At 43.5% G+C, this 23,287-nt stretch overlaps 1 protein-coding gene across 3 annotated transcripts in view; it reads left to right on the plus strand.

Moving 5' to 3' along the window:
• Positions 1-6,240: 6,240 nt before the first annotated feature.
• The window catches only part of RUFY1 (RUN and FYVE domain containing 1), a 594,809-nt gene continuing 577,762 nt past the window's right edge, over positions 6,241-23,287 (plus strand). For 2 of the 3 annotated variants that reach the window (XM_078653336.1, XM_078653338.1), the window contains exon 1: positions 6,249-6,362. The gene's annotated coding sequence lies outside the window, so the exon portion shown is untranslated. Of the gene's footprint in view, positions 6,363-23,287 lie in introns of all 3 variants that reach the window. The other variant, XM_078653337.1, reaches the window with a different exon arrangement.

The following is a 23,287-nucleotide window of genomic DNA, read 5'->3' on the forward strand; positions in this document are numbered from 1 at the left end:
CAGTGCCCACACACATGCTAGGGTTTCCCTCTCAATCGTGGAATACTTCTCTTCAGAAGGAGTGAGGGCCCTGGAAGCATGCGCAATAATGAGTTCTTTACCACTTCTGGTTCTTTGTGCAAGAACCGTACCCAGCCCTTTTGAGCTTGCATCCGTGGTGATGATATTTTGCAAAGAAGGATCAAAACAAGAAAGAGCAGTAGCAGAACATATTGCACCTTTCACATCATTAAATTCTCTTTCACACTCCTCTGACCACAAAAAAGTAACTTTGTTCTTGATTAGCTAGCTAATGTTAAATGTTCTACAAGAAATATTTGGTACATATTTAGCGTAGAACTCAACTAACCCTAAAAATGACCTCACATCATCTTTAGACTGGGGATGCGGTGCAGACTTAATGGCTTCCAAAAGATCAAATTTAGGTTTAATTCCTTCTTCACATAATTCATGGCCTAAATAATTCACTGACTGGACACCAAACTTACATTTTTCATGCTTGATGGTAAGACCATGTAGATTAAGTGCATCGAAGACATTCTCTAAAGCAGAAATGTGTTTTTCTTTGCTGTCACTGAATACTAAAATATCGTCCTAAAAACAAACAGCTTCTTTGCAATTCTCTAAAATGTCTTGCATTACCCTTTGAAAAATGGCAGCTGCCGACGCCAACCCAAAAGGCATCCTGTTAAATCTGAAACACCCAAATGGGGTGATAAAAGCAGTGAGATCTTTACTCTTTTCATGTAGTTCTATCTGGTGGTAGGCAGCTGACAAATCTATGGTTGAGAAGAACTTCGACCCACCAACAGATGATAGCAATTCTGAAATACGGGGAAGAAGAAATTGATCTACAACAATATTATTATTTAGGTGGCGGAGGTCAATGCAAAGTCTGACATTGCCGTTGGCCCGTCTAGCAACTACAATGGGAGAAACCCATTCTGATGACTCAATTCTCTCTATTATACCCTCCTTGACTAAAGCATCCAACTCATTTTTCACTTCCCCTCGAACAGCAAAAGGAATATTCCGTGCTTTGTGTACTTTAGGGCACGCATTTTCCTTCAAACGAATTTCATGTCTAAAATTCGTTAATTTCCCTATGTTTTTTTTAAAACATTAGGAAATTTGTTTAACATCATTGCAGAAATACCATTTTGTTCATCTACTAACATTACAGGATTAGGACTGTTAGGGTTTAGGATGATATCAAGTTTTCCCTGATCAAACCAACTAAGAACTGAAGGTCCTTTTTTTGAAATGTAAAGCTTTGCAATACACTTTCTATTCTTGAACCTGAAAACTAACGTTCTGAATCCTAAGATATCTTTTCTTCCACCTGAATATCCTTCAGGACTAATATCAGTCTTTTCTAAATGGCTACCTAATCTATTCACAAATGATTTTTTCCATACAGACTCACTTATAATGGAATATGGTGAACCTGGGTCAGCATACATGTTAATTTTAACACCTCCAATGATCATATCACATACAGGTGTTTTCTTTATGGTAGCACTGTCAATATCTAAAACTAATGTTTTAGATTCTTTAACATTTAAAACAAACAAACAATTGTTTGAATCATTTGAGTAAGCATCATCCTCACTGTTGTCACTTTGTTCAATGCATTGTGTGAGTCCCTCCTGAGGCGGAAGCCGGGAGGTTGTGCTGTTCTGTGCTGCATTGATTTTACCTGATTTTAAAACTTAAAATATCTGCAAAAATCGGCGTTTTTTCACTTATCTCGCAACTTGGTCTAAATAGCTTGCTTTTAAGAAGCTCGACCTGCTGACTCCTTCCCCCCTCTTCCCCGCTGCCCTGGGCCACTCCCAGCCGAGTATTGAAGCTGTGGAGTTGGTCCCGGGCACAGAACTGCGGCAGCCATCTTGTGTGTGGGTGGGTTTAGCGCGCTCTAGTTGCGCATAAAAGGGGTCCCTATCGGCCAGGCGCTTGATTGTGTGTGTCTGAGTCCCTCCTGAGGCGGAAGCCGGGAGGTTGTGCTGTTCTGTGCTGCATTGATTTTACCTGATTTTAAAACTTAACATATATGCAAAAATCGGCGTTTTTTCACTTATCTCGCAACTTGGTCTAAATAGCTTGATTTTAAGAAGCTCGACCTGCTGACTCCTTCCCCCCTCTTCCCCGCTGCCCTGGGCCACTCCCAGCCGAGTATTGAAGCTGTGGAGTTGGTCCCGGGCACAGAACTGCGGCGGCCATTTTGTGTGTGTGGGGGGTTTAGCGCGCTCTAGTTGCGCATAAAAGGGATGTCCACTTCTCCGCGCAGCGGACGCGCTTTGCGGGCGCGCCAGACTCGCGCCGGAGTCGTGCCAGAGTCCTGCCCGTCCGCGCTCGGTCGGGCTCAGGGACCAGGTACTCTGTCACCACTATTACATATACTCCCTCTGCCCTGAGAAACCTACAGCCCAAACCATGTAACCTACCCCCTGCCTGTTTGGATCGCATTTCCCTATTGGGCATCGCGCGCACAGCCTCCTCTCCTCACCCTATCGCCCACCCCCCAGTATGCACGGATAATCAAGACTCTCGTATACGTGTCTTATACTTAAACACACGATCTTTTGTAAAACATCATGCTGATCTTTTTATCCTACTCACTGATGAGCGCCCTGACATCCTCCTAATCACTGAAACTTGGCTAACTGATGACTCCCTCCCTGACATTCTGGCAGCCCTTCCCTCTGACTACTATATGTTGAACATCAATCGTCCCCCCGGCCGTGCTGGTGGCGGGGTGGCAGCTGTCATATGGAAGGAGCTTAAATTCATCTCTACATCCTCCTTCACTCTTGTCGATGTAGACAATCTTATCATCAGTCTTGAAACAGGAGAGGGAGCCCTTACTCTTATTGTCCTATATTGCCCCCCGTCCTCCATGCCTTTGTTTTCTGCTACTTTTAGCAAACAACTAGCCAACCTGATCACCTCATCTGCCCGCCTCGCTATCTTCGGTGATTTCAACTATTGGTATAACAATAGCGATGCCGGCCCCCATGCTGCAGAGCTGTTCGAAGTCCTTTCTAACTTTAACATGAATCAACTTGTCTCTTCCCCCACTCATGTTAAGGGTCACATATTAGATCACATCTGGGCCTACAATTTCACTCTCTCCTGTCCTGTGGTTACCCCCTGCATTTGGTCGTACCATCACTTAATCGACACGGTGATTACAATCAGAAGCCGTGTTAAAGCTCCTGCAGTAGCAGGCGGGGTTGCTCGCAAATGGGGCACCCTCAATTCGCAAGGTTTTCTGTCCTCCCTGGCTGACACTCAACCTCCATTGCGCTGCAATGCGACAGTCCAGGCCTTGGAAAACGATTTTTCCAGCTGGATCACTAAAGCCAGTGACCTCTTCGCCCCCCTTTCCAAATTTCCCCGCTCCCGCCACAGCAAGTCACACAGGTGGTTCAATCCCTCCTTGAAATCCCAGCAGCTTAAACTGCGTCAGATGGAACGCAGGTGGAGGCGCTTCTACTTACCATCCGACAGAGAGGCTTACGTTGAGGCACGAAAAATATATAAAAGCGCAATTATAGCTGCGAAATCTTCATACTTCTCCAAGAGAATCTCTGCTGCCCCCAACAAGTCCAAGGAAATATTCCGAATTATGGGCTAGTTGACGTCTGCTGCCAGAACCCTCCCTTCCCAGGTCCCCACCCAACATTCTTGTGATGCTTTAAATAGCTTTTTTATTGAAAAGATCATTAAGATCAAGAACACTATTTCCCCTGCCCTTCCTGACGCTCCTCTTGCCCCCTCCCTTGGTTACCCATGCTCACTATCACACTTCCCCCTCCTTAACCCTCACTCCCTCGCCAAACTTGCCTCTCGAGTCAAATCTGGCTCCCCTAATGATTGCTACCCTCCCTCTGTCTTCAGGGACATCTGCCTGGCTCTGCCGAACTGTATTTTGCCTCTACTCAACACCTCTCTTGAGGCCGGCATTGTACCCAACTCCTTTAAGGAGGCTGCCTTGGTACCACTGCTGAAAAAACCCGGAGCCGATCCAGAGGACCTTGCCAACTATCGGCCTATCTCTCTCCTGCCTTATTTCTCTAAGATCTTGGAGGCGCATGTCACCTGTTGCCTCTCCCAGTTCATCGAGTCCACCGGCTACCTCGAGCCTAACCAAGCCGGCTTCAGACCTGCCCATTCTACTGAGGCTGTGATCTTGGCAGTTATGGACTCCCTCAGGAGCAATGCCGACAAAGGGTCTTCCCAGGCTCTGATCCTGCTGGATCTGTCGGCAGCGTTCGACACGGTGGACCATGACATCCTTCTCCACTGTGTCGAACAAGCCGGCATCCGGGGGTCAGCCCTGGCTTGGATTAAATCCTTCTTGACAGGTAGAACCCAGGCTGTTCACCTGGGTCCTTTCACAGCTACTAGGGAGCCTTCCATCTGTGGCGTGCCTCAGGGTTCTTCTCTGTCTCCCCTGCTTTTTAATCTCTATCTTCGCCCGCTCATCCTCTCCTTGAAGAGCTGGGACATTACCGTCTTCAATTATGCAGACGACCTGCACATCATCTTTCCTCTTAACACCCTTAACGCAGCTCTCGACTGTCAGGCGGTCATGTTACATATCCAGCAATGGATGAACCTCAATCAGCTTAAGCGGAACCCAGGGAAGACAGAACTAATTCTCCCGGGCAGCAGCTCCATCCACTGAGTCCCCAGTTTTGGCCTACAGAGTTGGGCCCTCCGCCCGTCCCGGCTAAGTCGGCAAAGAGTCTGGGGGTGATCATAGACTCGGAGCTCTCCCTCAAACCTCAGGTTGGTGCAGTCGTATCTTCTTGTATGTTTCAGCTCCGGAGAATCAGGAAAGTTGCCCACCTCCTCTCGCCTGCAGCCCTGATACAAGTCCTGATCGCCCTTGTGCTATCCCGCCTGGATTTTTCCAACTCCCTGTATCATGGCCTACCGAAATACCTGCTTCATAGGCTGCAAGTGGTGCAGAACCAGGCGGCCCGACTAGCCTATAAGACCCCAAAGTGGCAGTCTGCAAAACCACTGCTCCGCAAACTCCACTGGTTGCCGGTCGAACAGAGAGCCACATTCAAGATCGGCTGCCTGACTTACAAAGCCGTGACTGGTACGTCTCCCGCCTTTCTAAGATCCCTAGTGACTCCTTACCGTCCGGCACGTAACCTACGGTCCTCCCATCGTCAACTTCTGACTGTGGCTCCAATTAAACTCAAAAAATACGGTGGCTGCAGATTTGCCCATCTGGCTCCCCAACTCTGGAACCAGTTGCCGTTATCGCTCAAATCCTCCACGTCTCTGCTGGAATTTCGAAAACTTCTTAAAACCAATCTCTTTACACAGTCTGGCTAGCCCCCCTTCTCTAACATCTCTCAGCTCCACCCAGCGCCAGGAAACCTATGGTGACAGAGCGCTATACAAGTCTCCCCTAAGATAATATAAGATAAGATAAGATTTCACTTTTTGGTTGGTTTTACTCCTTTTGCATGCAGAGGTAAAATGTCCTATTAAACCACAATTAGAACACTTTTGTTTTAAACCAGGACAACTTTTGCTATTAGCTAAGTGAGATTTGTTATTGCATCTATAACACTTCAAATTACCTTTAAGTTCTTCAGTATTGCTTCTTGAGTTAAAGATTTTTTTTTTCAAGAAATCCTTACTCTTATTGTCTGATTTTGAGTTATTCTTGGATACAATTTCTTTACTGACAGAAACATCTTTACCCTTGACCTGTTGTGCACTCCTACAAGAAAGTTCTGCCTTTCTCACAATGGATATTACGAAATCTAAATTCTCATCTCCATTTATCCAAAGTCTCTCCTGGATCGTTTCATTACTTGAATGCATAACAACCTCAATGTTAGTAAGTGCTAAATATGTCACGCAAACCTTGGAGGTATTCCCGCATATCCTGCCCTCCTTCCTCAACCTGTTCCGTGTAGATTCGAGGATGGCAGTGGGACGTGTACAGGCTACATCCGGCTGTCAACGACCGGCTCGTGTCTGACTGTGTTTATGTCAGCAAGCAGCACAGCCTGACAGCTTCAAACACACCGCCAAGTGAAGTGGCTTGGACGGTGTTTATAGAATGCACAGGCACGTGCAGAGTTCGTAAACCAAAGAACACGACTGAATTTTGTATAGTACGCGACGATTGGCTGAGCTGAAGACAAGGCTCCAATCCTAGGTCACCTTATAGATACGAGCCTTCACCACTTCAAAACGATTCACATAATAGGCTCAGCTGTTGGCTGTCATGCGACCCGGAAGTATTGACACTGTGGACAAATGTCGCCCATTAAAACATCAATAACGGATTACGGGCACTAGGCTGAATTTTACGGACGGTCTGTGTAAGTCAGTAACCTTAGTTGTTATGCGTTAGTGAGAATGATCTCTTTGTCATTCATTCCGACCTGTCCATGCGCCTTTCTTGCTCTACTGCATCCCCTATAGCTGCGTTCTGTCTCGCCATGTTTACCAAAGCCAGCCACCTCTACTCTTCGTCTCCCTCCTGTATGTCATTCCCACTTTTTCTGTTCTCTGTCTCTTTTCAGCACCCTTCTTTCTCCATTCAATACCCAGCTCTTCGTGACATGCTTGTTCGTTATCGATGGTTGGGAGAACATGTAAATTGCATTTATATAGCGCTTACTGCCCCTGACGAGGCGTTGAAGCGCTTTACGTCATGTGGCTGGTGAGGATTTTTACACCGTGTGATTGAATTTCGGCTGTTGCGTGTGTTTGGAAATATGAACATTGTTTCCGATATATTATGTAAGAGGTTTCTACTTTGATGTAAAAAACTTTAATGATCTGCTTAGCGGCCTCATGCTGAACTGCACGAAAGTCTTATTGCTGATTTTATCACAGTAGTAAGAAACCTCAGCACTTTCTCGGCATTCTTGTATATAGTATGCAACAACCACATTTATGCCACTACTGGGACGCCCAAGTTGTGAGTGTACATTTTAATCATGAGTTATTATAGCTTTCATTATCAATTTTATATAGAGTATTTATATGGCATGGCTCTAGTTCAAGAAGCCTGCTTTTCTGGAAAAAAAGGAGTTTAACGATATCAGTAGGTGTGAGGGGAAACTTCTAAGTAATTTGCAGTAGATGAGCTGACAGATGTTCAGCAGGTGTCTGTGGCATGGGTCGATTGACATCTTCCCTGTGTTCCTCAACTCACCGGTTAAACAGGACTTTGAGCGACTGATGTTTCACTGGGGGAATTGGGAAGAAGGGAAGTATTTTTGTTTTGCCCAATGGTGAAGATCATTTCATCACCAACAAGGGAGTCTTTTGTATTTGAATTGCATTTATATAGCGCTTACTACCACCCCTGACGAGGCATATGAGCGCTTTTACGGCGAGTATAATTAGTATAGTTAAATATGAAATTAATTTGAGCGGTGGACTTGTTACTCTGTTATTTGGATTGAAAAGGATAGTGGAGGGATATAAGAGGGATGAAGGGTTTGCATTTATATAGCGTTTGCTACCCCTGATGAGGTGTTGAAGTATTTTTCGGCTAGTAGCACACTACTCCGGAACCCAAAAGGATTAGTGGTGAATTAGTATAGGGAAATATGAAATTAATTTGTACTGTGGTCATGATAATCTTATTTGGATTGAAAAAAGGATAGTGGAGGGATAGAAGAGGGAAGGGTTTGTATTTATATAGCGCTTGCTGTCCCTGAGGATATTTTGAGGAGCTCTTCGGCGGGTAGCATACTACTCTGGAATACAAATAGGATTCGTGGGGAATTAGTATAGGGAAATATGAAATTAATTTTAGCGGTGGACAGTTTAGTCTGTTATTTGGATTGAAAAGGAATAGTGGAGGGATATAAGAGAGAAGGGTCTACAGAGTTTTTTCCAGTAGTTTATAGCAGTAGGAGGAGGTTTGGGGTGAGTAAATGGGAGTTGGAAGGGTAAGAATCAGAGGGAAGGGTTTAGAAAGGCTTGTTTGGGAGATCTGATTAGTAATAGAGGTATGGGATGATGCAAGGAGGGAAGAGTTTAGAAGGGTTATTTTGGGTATCATAGTAGTGGAATGGGGTTTGGAATGAGTGGAGCTAGAGGTTATATTGAGAGAGGGATAGGGCGAGAATCGGAGTGGTGCATTGGGAAGAGTAGTAGAATAAGGTTTGAAAGGAGCCGTAGTGGAGGTAGAGGACATACTGCGAGAGGTATATGGTGAGCTAGCGCATTGGAGATACTGAACTAGATGCAAAGTTACATAAGTACATGGAAGGTACACATGCACAAGGAAGGCAATATATGTAGATTCAAGCTGTATTCAACAAACTCAAACTTTCAAGTGTTGCTGTAAAACCTAATTTTTGTTGTTGTTATTCTTTAGTGAATAAATGTAGATAAATAGTTATGATAAAACATTTACTTATTTATGCAGTCACCTATATACATGTTGAACATAGAATAATAAAAGTATAAGCAACATATACATCTGATAAACAGAACTAATGAATATCTATGCATCTAAAAATATAATTACTCACGTTTATACAAACAATACACATATGTAAGTACACATCTATAGTTCAAATAAATGCTTATATACAGAGAGATATGCTATATATTTATGTTTGAGTATGGTGGTTATGTGGGGAAGAGCCAACTCTTGAGTCATCATCATCAGAAATCTTTATTTGGATTTAGCAATAAATCCATACAAGCCAACCAAAAGGAAGACAACTATTACTCACTTTACAGAAACAAGAAACGTAAATTTGAGTAAAACCGTTAGTAGCACGTATGATTGTTAAAAATTATAAAATACAGCTTCAGAGAAAAACAGTTAGAAACATAAAAAGCAAATCTAAATTTGTACAAGATTGCAAATGAGCAAAATGCAATTATCAGTCAAAGCCAGTAGTTCTCTTGTACCAGTTAGCACTACTACTACAGTAATGAGTAAATGATTTGGTTCTAATGGTAGAAGGGAAATGACACAAGCATAACAGGTATAAACCTAAGTGTCTTATACAGATCAATAGAGTGCAAAAGAGACTGTCCACGTAAAAGTGTTTGATCTTAAGAGCCATGTCAATTATATTCAATACTAAAGTGCAGAGTCTTCCTAGTGTTCATTCAAGCTCATAAAAACGTAGCGACTGAACAACATATAAAGGGATCTGGAAGGAATTAAAAAAAATAAAGTGCTACTCGAGATTGTTTAAAATGACAGCTTTTTATGATTTGGTAATGTACCTTGCACAAGGATATTTATAAAAAGCACAAAATAAAACAACGTGGCGATCAGACTGCTTAGATACCATATCACCAGGCTGATAGGTCAAAATGGGTACATTTATTGGCAGGAAAACTCAACATCTGAGGCTTTAATTTAAATTAATTTGAAATCTGATTAAAATGTGTCTGTGCTGGGAGTTATTTGTAATTGCTAGATAAGAATTCCCTTCCTCTAAAATTGGGGGTATTTGTTGATACAGAATAACCAGTTTCTTTAGGAGGTTGGATTCATAACAATCTAACGAGACCTTTTTCAAGTAGGAGGACTTAATTTCAAGCTTAGAGATTTTCTGGCAAGCAGTAGGGTTCTCAAACAAGTTCTTGAGCCCTGTGTCAGTTAGGGTCTTTCCCGCATAATGTAGCCACACAATGTTTTGCCAATTTTCTGAACTAAGGCAGTATTTTATAATCAATTGATTTAGGCTCACTGTGTCTCTGTGCCATACTGAATGCCACAACATAATTGGAGCTAGCTTGATACTGTCAGTCAGGTTGGGCACACCTAACTCTAGTTGATGGGTTTGGTTGGGGAGGACTAAGGGAGAGAGGCTATACCCTTGAAGAAACTATCTTCCAGGTTTTGGAGGAGGCTTACAGATGCCATACCCCAAACGCCTGCACCGTAAGAGGAAGCAGAGACTGTTTTAGCTTGGTAAATCTTTTTGATAGTTTCAATAGGTTTTAATCTCAGCCTTCTAGTGAAGCTACACTCCTTTTCATCACTAGAGCCCTATTGTCGACCATTTTTGCCCAAGACAGTGACTTATCAAAAACGACCCCAAGATAAGGAAATTAATCTACCAACTCCAAATACCGAGTGCCGCTATGAAAGGAAGGAATTTCTTTACCCACCACCAGCCTTGGTGCAAGATTAAAGGATTTCGACTCATTAACCTGTAAATCTAATAAGTAATAAAGGCTACATAGTCCCTTATTAAGCGCTGGCAGGCCAAACATGTTCTGGCAATCAGGACGATGTCGTCCGCATATACCAGTGTTGGAACACTGCGGCTATCAAAAACGGGTACATCCGTTGTTGACCCCTAAGTCAGTGGTTCCCAAACTTTTTTGAACCGTGGCTCTCTTGACCTAATTGGCAGTTGGCCGTGGCTCCCCACAGTTTTTTTACCGGTGGGCGGGGGGGGGCGTGGTGGAGGGGGGTGTAAGCACGACCTCGGGAGTACTTACTGTCGGCTTCCTAAGGTAATTGGGATGCAATAATGAAGGTATTATAATCATATTTGTAACAAAATAAAAAGATAACCGTTGTTTAATAAGAACTCGTTAAGTGAGAAACGATACTACAGATTAATAGCCATATGTTTGCATGCACCTTTTTTTAACCACACAACAATTGTTAAATTAAACTTCAGTTTAATAAAATATCTCTTTCAATGAACAGGAAAAACAACAAAGTACAAATGTACCCTTCATAGCTAACCTCATGTTTGAGGAGGAGGAGATGTGGCCGAATAGCTAAAGATGTCAACTCTCAACACCCTGTGATTCTGAGCCGGGCAAATCACTCTTACCCCCCCCCCCCATGCCTAAAAAAGCAGCCTGTAGTCTGGCACTCTTATAAAATGTCTGTTTAAAATGCGTGTAAAATGGAGCCTAGGACTACGCCTGTGAAAGCACGTACGTCCAACGTGCGTATAAGTACGCACGTTTCGCGCCAGTACTCTCGGCCCAAACCATGTTCGCCGAATATGCAGGGGGCACGTAATTTACAGCTGACACACCACAAAACTTCACTTTCCCACAACGTGCGCACAGCGCCCCTGGCACCTCATGGCAGCGCACCGGGGTGCCGCGGCGCACAATTTGGGAACCACGGCCTTAAGTGCTTCCCCAACCCCATTAGTGTAAATGGAGAATATGAAGGGGGCTGATCTTAAAGGGGTGAGTGCATTCCCCATTGTTGCCGTAGCGAACTGATTCTTTAGCACTGCCATATAATTGGCGAATACAAATTATTATAGCTGGATCGATTCCCATGGTGTCCATTAGGTCCCATAGTTTAGTATGGGACGCGGAATCAAAAGCGGCACTGAGGTCCATTAATGCCAAGAAGATTGGAGCCCCCTTAGCTCTAGTGTACTTGTCAATTGTCAGGCTCAGGTTTAGGCACTGGTCAATTGTACCTTTCCCTTCTTTAAATCCATATTGTGCTTCTATCATTATGTTTTTCTCCCTGGCCCACTCCTCCAACCTGTGTAGTAATAGTCACCCCAATAATTTTGCTGTTGTGTCCAATAAAGAAATTGATCGATAGTACTTGGCGTTCTTCTTATCTCTCTTTTTAAAAATCGGGATTATTATTCTACTCGACTATGTTGGTTGGGGGCCTGTTTTTGCTATTGCATTGAGCATATTCGTGAGAAGGGAGCCCACAGGTCCTGATGAGTTAAAAATAGAACAATTGGGTCCCCCTCTGGGCCCGGGGCCTTCCCACCTATACATTTGCCCAGGCCGGATTGTATCTCTTCTTGAGAGAATGTCAAATGCTTTGTCATGGGGAGGGATACAGGTGGGTCTTCTGCTGCTCCATTCTCCTCTGAGCCAAAAACCTGCTCAAAGTGGGCCGCCCAGTCTTCTTCTCTCACATGAATGTTTAGTGTGGGATCTTCATGGTTTTTGAAAAACTGAGAATTAATTGTTTTCCAGAAATCACACCCAGACTTAAAAATTGCTTCCTTTTGTACATTTTCCCACGCCTCTTCTCTCAAAGTTCTCTCCCTTAACTACCTGGCTCCCAGGTAACTTTTCCTAAGAGATGCTATTAGAAAACTGTTTCGCATACATGTGTCCAGGGCTTTATGCAGAGATTTTAGTGACCGTGTGCAGGAGGGGTCGAACCATCGGATGGGCGGGGCAACATTAGATTGTTTTGCACATGTCCGTGCCTTTTTTACTTCGCCAAGAAGAATCACAAAACTGGAGGTGATTTGATCGGGGTTGTTTTTAGGATTCAGACAGCTCATTAAAGACTCTATACTGTTATTTAGAATTAGCAGGACTATTCTCCCTAATTTATTTGATTCCACTTTAACTGGAAGCCATTTTTCCTTCCCAGGATGGGTTTACTCATTTTATGGGTGGGTAATGCATGTCTCAGGCCCATCCCCATCGAGGCGAGGAGAATAGCATGATCACTGAATGGGTATGGCTTTATTTCAACTTGTTTAGTACAAGCCTGAAGTATGCCTGAAACTATTACGAAATCAAGTGTTGGTTCATAGTCCTTTCTTAAAAACTAGGTCATCTGCATTAGGGTTTACCTTATTGATGATTATCAGGTTTCTAGAAATTAACAACCTATTTAGACTGTTGCCATGTTTGTGGTGGGTAAAATGTCGAATAGGGTCTACTGAAGTGTCCTCAAGACCACATACCCTATTTTCGTTGAACTTGCATGGCTGGGAGTTAGTCTCCAACTCACAAAATATTCACAACGTTCCCATATGATGTGCTAATACTATTTTGAATTTCGACATCTAAATGCTCCACAACGTCCTTCATATTACCCGCAAAATTATTATAATAAAAATTCACAAATAACCAATCCCAGTCCCTGTTCCCCTCAATCAGAAGAATATGAAATAGGGACTCGGGCGTCGAAAATTAATAATTTTCTGAGGCAAAGGGGTTGCAATCAAAGTCAACAATCCCCTCCCCCCTTGCTCTTCCACAGGTGGATGGGAGCTCATCTGATTGGAATGAGCGAAACACGTCTAAAAATATAGGTTCAGATGCCCACGTTTCTTGAATACATAAAAAGTCTAAAACTTGCCACTGGGCTAAGCAATCTGAACTACTTAACTTTGAACCTACGCCTGATATATTCCATGTAACTATTTTTAAGGTGAGTGCGGAACCCCTTTCTACAACCCCCCTATCTTCACGTTCTTGGGTAGACTTTATCCTGAGTGGTGACCATGTGTCCTGGCTCCCGTGGCTGAGTCACGGCTACCCCTGAGAGTCAGTCACAAGATTCCAAATCAGCCAGCCGAGTTAGGGGCTCAAATCTGTTTGATAACTCCATCTCACTCTTATCTAGCTGCCCAGACTTATTGAGGCCAACTGCTCCAACGATCGATGCTCCCTTGGTCTTTTCGGATGGACCTGAATAAAAACTATAGAAATGCTCTAGCAGTACAGAGATCTGGAAGCTGTGGGAGAGGTTGACCTGAAAATAATGCAATGGGGACTAGGTAACGTTTTTATTATTAAAGTTTACCACTACGCAATCTCCCTGAGTAGCCTTTGATAAAGGACCCACCCAACTCGCCCTCCTCGCCATAATAGTATGTCTGGCCATGCCCCTTGGACCATCAAAAAGTGGTGCCCGAGTGCTCAGCCAGTGGAGGGATTTATCCATGAGTTGAGTAGTGTCTTTCCCTTTGGCCTTCCCTCAGCTTTGGGTCGTTTACCAATACCAGGACCAAAGGGGAAGCAGCGGAAGGGAGGTCCAGCACTAAGTTGGGCTCACAGGACTGTGCTAATTGGCCTCCATGTCGTCCACTGCCTCTGTCATTTCCATGCCCCCTTAGGTTATTTAGGACCCTGTTGAAGTCCATACCAGGGGTAGGAATGTGTTGTGATGCCCTAGGACTTATCAGTCGCTTCTGAGAAGGTAAAGGTAGGGGGTGTAACACAGGTTGGAGGGATTGGGGAGGGGGTAAAGATGACACAACAACCTGCTCCCTTTAGTTGTAAGGGGGCCATCGACCATGGGAAGGGGTGGAGGGGCTGTGTCCGTATTAGTAATAAAAACAATAGAATCCAATTTCTCCTCAATTTTCAAAAGCCTGTCATGCAATGGGCCAAGTAGATCCTTGACCATATTTTCCAATTTGTTGCAGTTAAAGTCAACATTTTGGGTGGTGGAGGCTCTTGGCGCTGGAAATTGGTGGGGGGGAGTTCTTTCACTCTGATCCTGTTGATGACCCTTTTTTGGCAAATTGGAACTTCTTGTTGCCGGTTCGTTTTGCGCTTTACCCCCTCCCCCCTATGCTCTTTGCGGCAGGCTGTATGGACTGGTCCAACAGGACCGGTGAAACTGATACGGCTACAGGAGCTAGCGCGGGGTAGTTTCGCGGGGATACCTGGTCATAAGATCAAAGGAGGGATCGAGTGTGGTCTGAGGTGAAGTCCGCGATAGCTCGGAGAGATGCCTACAATCCTCCAGGGATAGCCGGCGTTCAGTCAACTCAATCTCATATGAGAGGATGTTGGGGACCCTGGCTAGAAAGGCATCTACGGTAGTTGATGTAGCCCCCCCACCTTGACCATTAATGGTCTTCTTCTTACCCATAACTGGACGAAAACAGCTGATGTGCAAGCGTGTCCTGAAAACTCTCCTGTAAACTTTTCCCCGCTCGTCCGAGGGGTGGCCCAGCCCAGTCTCCTCTGGGCTCCAACCTGGGTCCCCGTGCGCTTCCTGTGCCACGGTGTGCGATAGCGCTTAAGAGTGCAAAGTTGGCTCCTCCTTCCTGGGAGTGCTGGTGTTTGGGGCTTAGAGTTCCCCAATTGCAAACAGGAGCTGGCGGTGGTGAAAAACAGCAACTGGACTTAGTCCTCCTTAGTTTTTGTTTTGGTACTGGGTAGAACTACCAGGGAAGTCGTATGAAAGAAAAACACTGTGGGTAATGGGCAGTGCTAGGAACCACCAACATTTCCCCCCCCTGCGGGCAGTACAAATCAGGACATCCACTGAGAGATGGGCACCATGCCGCAAAAGACTCTTCACAATGCAGGCAGACGTCGTCACCAACAAGAGCTCAGCAAAAAACAAAAAGTCACTGTAAGAAAGGTGACTTGCACGCACCTTTTGTCCTTTGTCCCAGCCAGATACAGCATAGGCTGCTTCAATATGTTCAGCAGCACAGAACAGCTGCGAACGGCCTCCACGCCAGGAGCAGGGCCGTAACGATAGAGCGCCGAAGGACCGCCGCCACAGCTGAGCAGCTACACAGCCGGGGCGCGGTGCAGCCAGAATCAACTGGCAACACTCCCCAGCTGGTAACCACACAACAAGATGTCGCACAGCAAGCACTGGAAGAGCACGCCAACCAGAGGTCAGCAGGATGCCAGACAGTAGGCCCGGAGAATGCCGGAAGAACGGCAAGACGCACTGATCAGCGGCGTAGAGCAGGAGCGCACCCCGTCATAGTCGTCTCTTGAGTTGTCTTCTGAAGATAAGGTAGTTTTTGGATTTTTTGTTTGGGGGGAAAATAGTTCCCAAGTTTGCCTGTTTGAACAGAGTAGGATGTACCACCTATGTTTTTTTTTTTTTTTTATGTGGTGGGATTTTGAGGCGAGGTGCCAATCTGGAGCGGAGGTTTCTTTGTTGAATATATTTGGTGATTTTATTCCTGATGAGCGGTCTTGTTTCATGTATCGCTTAGAGGGTGATACAGAGCAGCTTGAATGTGTATCTTCTGGCAATCGGTAACCAATGTAGGGTTTTCAAGGCAGGAGAGATGTGGGCTTTTGGCTTTATATGTAGGAGTAGTGTGGCAGCTGAGTTCTGAAGGTGATCCCTGGTAGAGGCTCTTGGCATAATCGAATTTAGACAGAACAAGAGAGATTGTAGCCTGAATCTTGTGTGGAAATCCCAGGTGGAGGGAAGATGCATTGCAGAGTTTTTATAGTAACAAAGCTTGATCTTTCTTGTTTGTCCACTTGGTCATTCATTAATAGCTTAGAGTTCATGGTAATCTCGAGATTTCTTAGTTCCTTAGATACTTTAGGTGGTGGTCCCAGATCATCAGGCCAGGAGGCAAGTAGGTCATCATTTTTCCAATCGCCACACATGAGTATTTCCATATTATGAACTTATTGTTAGCACTGCTCTCATGTTACAGGTCTTGTTATTGAGGGCCATGGAATCCTGTTGATGTCACAGAGCCTGATTTGCCATTGGTAGAGAGTGTCAAAATGTGAAAGAAAGGTAATTTCTCAAGTGTTTGCAAAGGCTCGTAGAAAAGAGTTTCCCTTCTAGAAGAAGCAGGCGAAGGGGCAGAGTACAGGGTTCTAGTGGCGGTAAAGAGGAGTACCAGTTTGAGAAAAGAAGATTATGACCCAAAGCAGAATTTAAAATCAATGACAAATTTACTGTGTTGTTGGTAGATTCAGGCTCCTTGTACACCATCGTACCTAAACACGTTTGATAACCTATGGTCAAAGGAAAGTTAGAAAATATCTAACGTAATCTTGAAAGGTTATTAGGGAGCTGACGTTGGCATCATGGGTTACTTCTCAGCAGATATAGGATCAAAGATGGTGTAACTAATGGGAGAATAGATGTAGCGACCGATGGACCTCCAATATTGTGGTGGTCACACCAGTACGATCTCCATATCGTTGTGAATCCCAGAGCCAGAGAACAAGTGTTGGTTGTTGAGGAGGGAAGGTTGGAAGATTTAATCAAAGGTTTTCAGAGGATATTTGAGGATAGAATTGGTGAGATCAAAGACTATCAGAACAAAATACTTTTGAGAGAATATCTCATTCCAGTAAAGCACTGTCATAGGAAGGTATTACTAGCAGCTTGTGCAAAAGTTAAGTCTATTATTGATCAAATGCTCAAAGACAACATTTTTGAGCCCATGGAAGCAACTCAGTGGGTGTCTCCAGTAGTAATCACCAAGAAAGCAGACTCTTCTTCTAGGTTCTGTGTGGATTTATGCAGTCTAAACCAACCTTTGGTGATAGACTGTTTTCCTTTGCCCAACATTAACAAACTGATCTTTCAGTTGTCAAATTGCAAATACTTTAGAAAATTAGACCTTATGAGCACCTATCACCAGGTAAAATTGCATCAAGACTCAAAGCATTTGATGGCCTTCAGGGGTGTGGAAATGAATAAAATATCTACTTGTCTGTTGGACAGGTTGCTTCATAAACCTACTTTTCCTTTAACAAAATCCACTTGTCCCATTGGTGTCATGTGGTGCAGCAACAATTTATGCAATCAATCTCATTATAGAAGAAATCTGATATAGCCTCTCTGATTATGCCAGGGCACATACCGTAGTAGGGTTTGAATACTAGCAATTCCCTTATTTTGCCACTGTCCCGCAAATCTACATATTTGGGCTGGAGGTAGCGGTACGCAGTAATTCCCCATGGTTGGAATGCCCTTTTGAGTCTGTGCAAGCCTACTAACTTGAGTGTTTTATGGGTTTTCATCAGCTTGTCTCGTCTATTTTCCCATACAGAGAAAGGTTGGACATTTCGTCCTGACAAGAACAGAAGTAAAACTTCCAGGGTTGGGGAAAAAGTGTTTGGTGGGAATGTGAACTTGTTACCCCACAACAGATTTTTGCACGAGCAAGTATACACATTCATATTTGCTCGTGCTAAAATGCAGTTCACAAATATTTTTTCAGAGTACGATTTCCTGACCCACTTATATAAACTCTTGTGAATTCATGGAAGCTGTAAATCTGTACTAATGCAAGGACATATACCATGGGTGCACTTTTGTGATTTCCCTTAAGAATTAGGCTCCTATTTAGGCTGTGTGTGGTGTGTGTGTGTCTATGTGTCTGTGTCTCTCTCCCTCTCCCCTCTCCCACTCCCTCGCCCACTCTCCCTCTCACCCTCTCCCTCTCACCCTCTCCCTCTCCAATAAAGTTTTACAAAAGCCATGTCAAAACAGGACTCGCATGGACAAAACCAAAAGGCTTAATACTTATTGGATTTGCCAGTGCTTGTTTATTTACGTTTCCTTTCATTTTGTTGAAATGGGTTACACTGATTGTCCATTATGAATATTTTATGGAAATGCTAGCATGCATCAACACATTTGACTCAATGATGCTTCAAAAAGGGTATCTAAAAACGTAAAGTAGTTTTAGCAAAATGTTTTTTTCCTACCTGTATATTTTTCATGAACCTTTTATTTTGAAAGCAAAGAATCAGCAATTATGCTTTTGCATATGTTTGCATCTAATCAGAGAGCAACTGGAAGCAATGTATGTAGCCTCATATTGTTAAACTTTGTAAACATGTTGTAGTTTTGTATAGCGCAAATCACCACTGGTCTCTAAGCGCTTTTCCAAAAGAAAGGAACACAACACATAGCACATGTATACACATTTTTATAGTACAGTCCGAGCTTACAACATTTTCTTAGAGTGCTCACCCTAATAAGGACGGCTTTGTATTATGATGATAAATACAAGTTCCAATAGCATTAACATATGGACACAATTATTACCTTAACTGCGGACAATGCCCTTCCCTGTACCATAATGTGGGACCAGTCAAAGGGTTTGTGCTGCAGGCGGTTGGGCCTACTTGTCCCAAGGACAAAATAAAGATGAAAACGTGTTGTCCTCGATCCCAAACAATATGTCCTGGAAGTCGGGCTATAGGAATGCCACACCCCTGCGTCCTTTGTCACCACTGAAGATGCGTTACAATTCAACAGGTTACCTTTTGGGCTCTTGTCAGCTGTTAGTGTGTTTCAGAGACTAATGACACTTGATGGCAGGGATTACAAATGTGGTTTTCTTTCAGGATTATATTCTAATCTTTGGAAAAGATGTAGCTGAGTACAACAGGATAATGTACCAGGTGTTAAACCGCATAGCTGAAGCAGGCATGACTCTGCGCAGAGACAAGTTCAAGTTTCTAGTCCTGTAAGTGGAATACTTTAGGGCACTTGATCCACTGGCGAAGGTATAAAGCCTAAAATAAATTTGATGAGCCTGGTTGTGAATGCACAAGTTCTCAGTGATAAGGACATGTTGAGATCATTCATGGGGCTCTTAGAGTATTATTCAAAGATTGTGAAGGATTTTGCTGGGAAATCTATTCAGTTGAGGTACTTGTTGGAAAAAAGGAAAGACATGTAAGTGGGGAAAGGTCCAGCAGTTTGCTTTTGAGAAACTTAAAATGGACATTGCTAAAGCTGATTTATTAGTTCCATTTCAATTTGGCCTAAATGTATTGTCACGGTTGATGCGAATGGCATAGGTTCAGTCTTATCTCAAGCACATGCATGTACAGAAAGAACAGTGGTTTTCGTGTCATGCTTGTTGACTGAGGCAGAAAAAAATGACTCCGTCATTGAGAGTGAAGCGCTAGCAACAGCCTCGGCCACTAATCATTTCTGGGTGTTCATATGGGGTGGAAAAGTCATATTGAGGACTGATCACAAGGCGTTGTTATAAGTTTTAGGGCCTAATGATGGGCCATGGAATCCTGTTGATGTCACAGAGCCTGTGGTGGTAACCAGGGATGTGGAATTTAATAAAACATCTACTTGTCCATGGGGCAAGTTACTTCATAAATCTACTTGTCCTGTAACAAAATCCACTTGTCCCTTTGGTGCCATGTACTGCGGCGATAAGTTATGGCAGTAATCTCATTATATAAGAACTCTGATACAGCCTCTCTGATAATGCCAGGGCTCATACCATAGTAGTGTTTGAATACTTGCAATCCCCTTATGTTGCCACCTTTCCACAGATCTACATACTAGGGCTCAAATTAAGTGGTAAGCAATAGTTCCAGGGTTAGAATGCCCTTTTGAGTCTGTCCAAACCTACTAACTTAGATGTTTTAAGGGTTTTCAACAACTCTTTTCTAACCTGTTCTCATACTGAGAAATATTGGCAGTTTACTCCTGACAACGGCAGACGTAAACCTTCTTCGAGAGTTGGGGAAAAAAGTGGTTGGAGGGAAAGAGAACATGCAAACACTCAGATTTTCGTATGAGGAAATCTACATATGCAACCTTTGCTCATGCTAAAATGCAGTTCACAAAATTTTCTAAGAGTACTATTTCTTGTCCTACTTCTGTAAATTCTTTGGAATTCACGAAAGCCGTATAGCTGCACTTAATTGAAGGACATATACCAGGGGTGCACTTTGAAGACTTTCTTCAATAATTGGGCCCCTAATTTGGTCTGGCGTTGACCGTGACTTTTTGAGTTTATTAAAATATTTTCTCTCTCACTGTATTTCTGGCTTCGCTGTGATTGACAGCATTCTGCTCTTCACTAGGAGAATATCGGCACACAAAGTAGTTTTGTTCAGTACCAGTAACTACTGTGGCTGTGTGCTTTTTGAGACCAAAACAACGTTTGCTTTTGCCAATGCTTGTTATAATGGTGAGGGCCGGACAGCTCCTACACCAGTGAGGTTTTACAAAAACCATGCCAAAACAAGTCACACATTGACAAAACTAAAAAGCTGACCACCAATTTCAGACCTACTGGCTTTGCCAATGCTTGTTTATTTTTGTTTCCCATAATCTCATTGAAACTGGTTACACTGATTTTCCATTATGAATATTTTTGGGAAATACTAGCGTGCATCAACACTTTACTAAATTATGCTGCAAAGAAATTGTACCTAAAATTTTACAGTGGTTTAGAGAAATGTTTTTTCTGCTTTCATTTTTTTATGAACATTTTATTTTGAAAGCAAAGAATCATCAATCTTGCTCTCAAGCTTCAGCAAATATGTGCATCAAATCAGAGAGCATTCTGGGAGCATTATAATAGCCTCATATTGCTAAACTTTGAACATGTGTGTACACATTTTAATACTGGAACCACTGTCAGTAATGCAGTCAGAGCTTACAACATTAATTAGAGCACTCACCCTAATAATAAAGGCTCTCAAATAATGAATCATAAATACAAGTTTGAACAGCATTAGCATATGGACAACAATATTACCTAAACTGCAGAGAGTGCCCTTCCCTGATCCATAATGTGATACTGCAAACTGGCAGCGAAAGGGTTTCTGCTGCAGAGAGTTGGGCCTACGTGTCCCAAGGACAAAATACACATGAAAACGTGTTGCCCTTGACCCCAAACAATATGTCCTGGGTGTCGGGCTGTAGGAATTTCACATCCCTGGGTGGTGACATCAACTGATTCCATGTCAGTTGAGAAAAGAGATTCATGGTGCTTGGCTATTTGACAGGTTTTTTCTGCCATTAAACTTCATGAGGACTTCTGTGATCTTGTGTACGATGTCATCTTTATAACATTTTCTGGTGACAAGGATGGAATTAAAAATTGGTTTTTTTTTCACGACAATATACTTATCTTTGGAAAAGATGTTGCTGAGCACAACAGGCTATTATGAACCGCATAGCTGGAGCAGGCATGACTCTGCGCAGGGACAAGTGCAAGTTTCTAGTCAGAGAAGTGGAGTACTTAGGGCACTTGATCACTGTGAAGGTATAAAGCCTAAAATTAATTTGATTGGGGCGAATGTGAATGCACGGGTTCCCAGTGACAAGGACATGTTGAGATCATTTATAGGGGTTCCTAGAGTATTATTCAAAGTTTGTGAAGGATTTTGCTCGAAAATCTATTCTATAGAGGAACTTGTTGAAAAAAGGAAAACATTTGAGTGGGGAAAGTTCCAGTAGGTTGCTTCTGAGCAACTTAAAATGGACATTCCTAAAGCTGATTTTTTAGTTCTGTTTTAATTTGGCCTAACAACTATTGTCACGGTTGATGCGAGTGCGAATGGCATAGGTGCAGTCTTATCTGAAGGACATGAACGTACCAAAAGAAAGGTGGCTTTCGTGCCATGCTTGTTGACTGAGGCATAAAAAATCTACTCCGTCATTGAGCATAAAGCGCTAGCAGCAGCCGGGGTCACTAATCATTTCAGAGTGTTCATATTGGGTGGAAAAGTCATATTGAGCACTGATCACAAGCAGTTGTACCAAGTTTTAGGACCCAATGGCACAACCAAGTGTTCAGGTCACTTTGCAAGATTGGCAGTTAGGGTACAGGAGAATGACTGCAACATTGAATACCTGTCAGACAGCAGACTGTTTGTCCCGTTTACCTGATAAGGCTGCTGAGGAGTGTTCCTCTGATTCAGAAGAAATAGTGGCTGATATAGAGGATGTAACAGAAAGTTTACAGGGATGTTTACCCACGAGTGAGTGTAAGTTTGCTATAGAGTCTGGTGAGGTCCTTAAAGCAGTGAAGGAGATGCTCAGAGGTGAATTGAGAAGGGAAGGCGCACTTCCGGAGGCAGTTAGACCTTTTTATAAGGTCCTAGAGGAGTTGTCTCTAGTGAAAAATGGATTTATCATGAGAAAGTAGAGATTTGTGTCACCTAGTCCAGTGAGAGAAAGACTTGTAGAGTTAGCCCACGAAGGACATTTGGGTCAAACTTCCACCATTGAGAGACTTAAAGAAAATCTTTGGTGGTCAAGAATGGACACCCAAGCTAAGGCCTGGGTGGAGAAATGTGAAGCATGCAAGAATTCGAAAAGAGATTTAGAGTTGGGTTGGATGTGACTGAACACAATCAGCATGTGGTTGAAGCAGAGCATGCTTGGGAGTTACTGTGCTTCATTGGCCCATTTTTGAGCCATCCGGCGAATGAACGATATGCGGCAGTATTAGTAGATGCTAAGTCTCGGTTGTTGGAGCTAGTGTTTATGAGATCCATCAACACCAAAGCCACAATTTCTGTGATGGGGGAAATATTCAGAAGGGAAGGGATACCCTCTAAATTAATCTCGGACAATGGTACACAGTTGACATCCATGGAGATGCAGCAATTTTTGAGCAGCATGGATATTAACCGCATGCGCGCTGCGGCGATTTTTGCGCTATGCGGCTTTTTTCAAAAAGCCGCGTTAGATGACGAGCGGAGCTCGTCATCAGCGTGCGAGCGGCGCAACTGATGACGAGCTGAGCTCGTCATCAGCGCTGAAGGGGTTAAACACATACGTACCTCACTATATGACCCACAGAGAAATGGCCAGGTTGAGAGGCTCAACCGAGTGGTTAAGAGCACCTGGGAGCTGGCTGATAGAGCTAATATTGACATACAGAAAGCGATCAAAGATATGTTATGGGCATATCGCACCACAGTGAATACTGGGACAGTGAAAATACCTTTTGAGCTGATGAGGGGTGGGCAACCAGGTACAAAGTTAGTTCTGATGTAGATGTGTGAGGGAGATTCTAAATGTATGAAGAAATCAAAACTT

The sequence above is a fragment of the Lissotriton helveticus genome, chromosome 7, assembly GCF_964261635.1.
Source record: "Lissotriton helveticus chromosome 7, aLisHel1.1, whole genome shotgun sequence".
Lineage (NCBI taxonomy): Eukaryota > Metazoa > Chordata > Amphibia > Caudata > Salamandridae > Lissotriton > Lissotriton helveticus.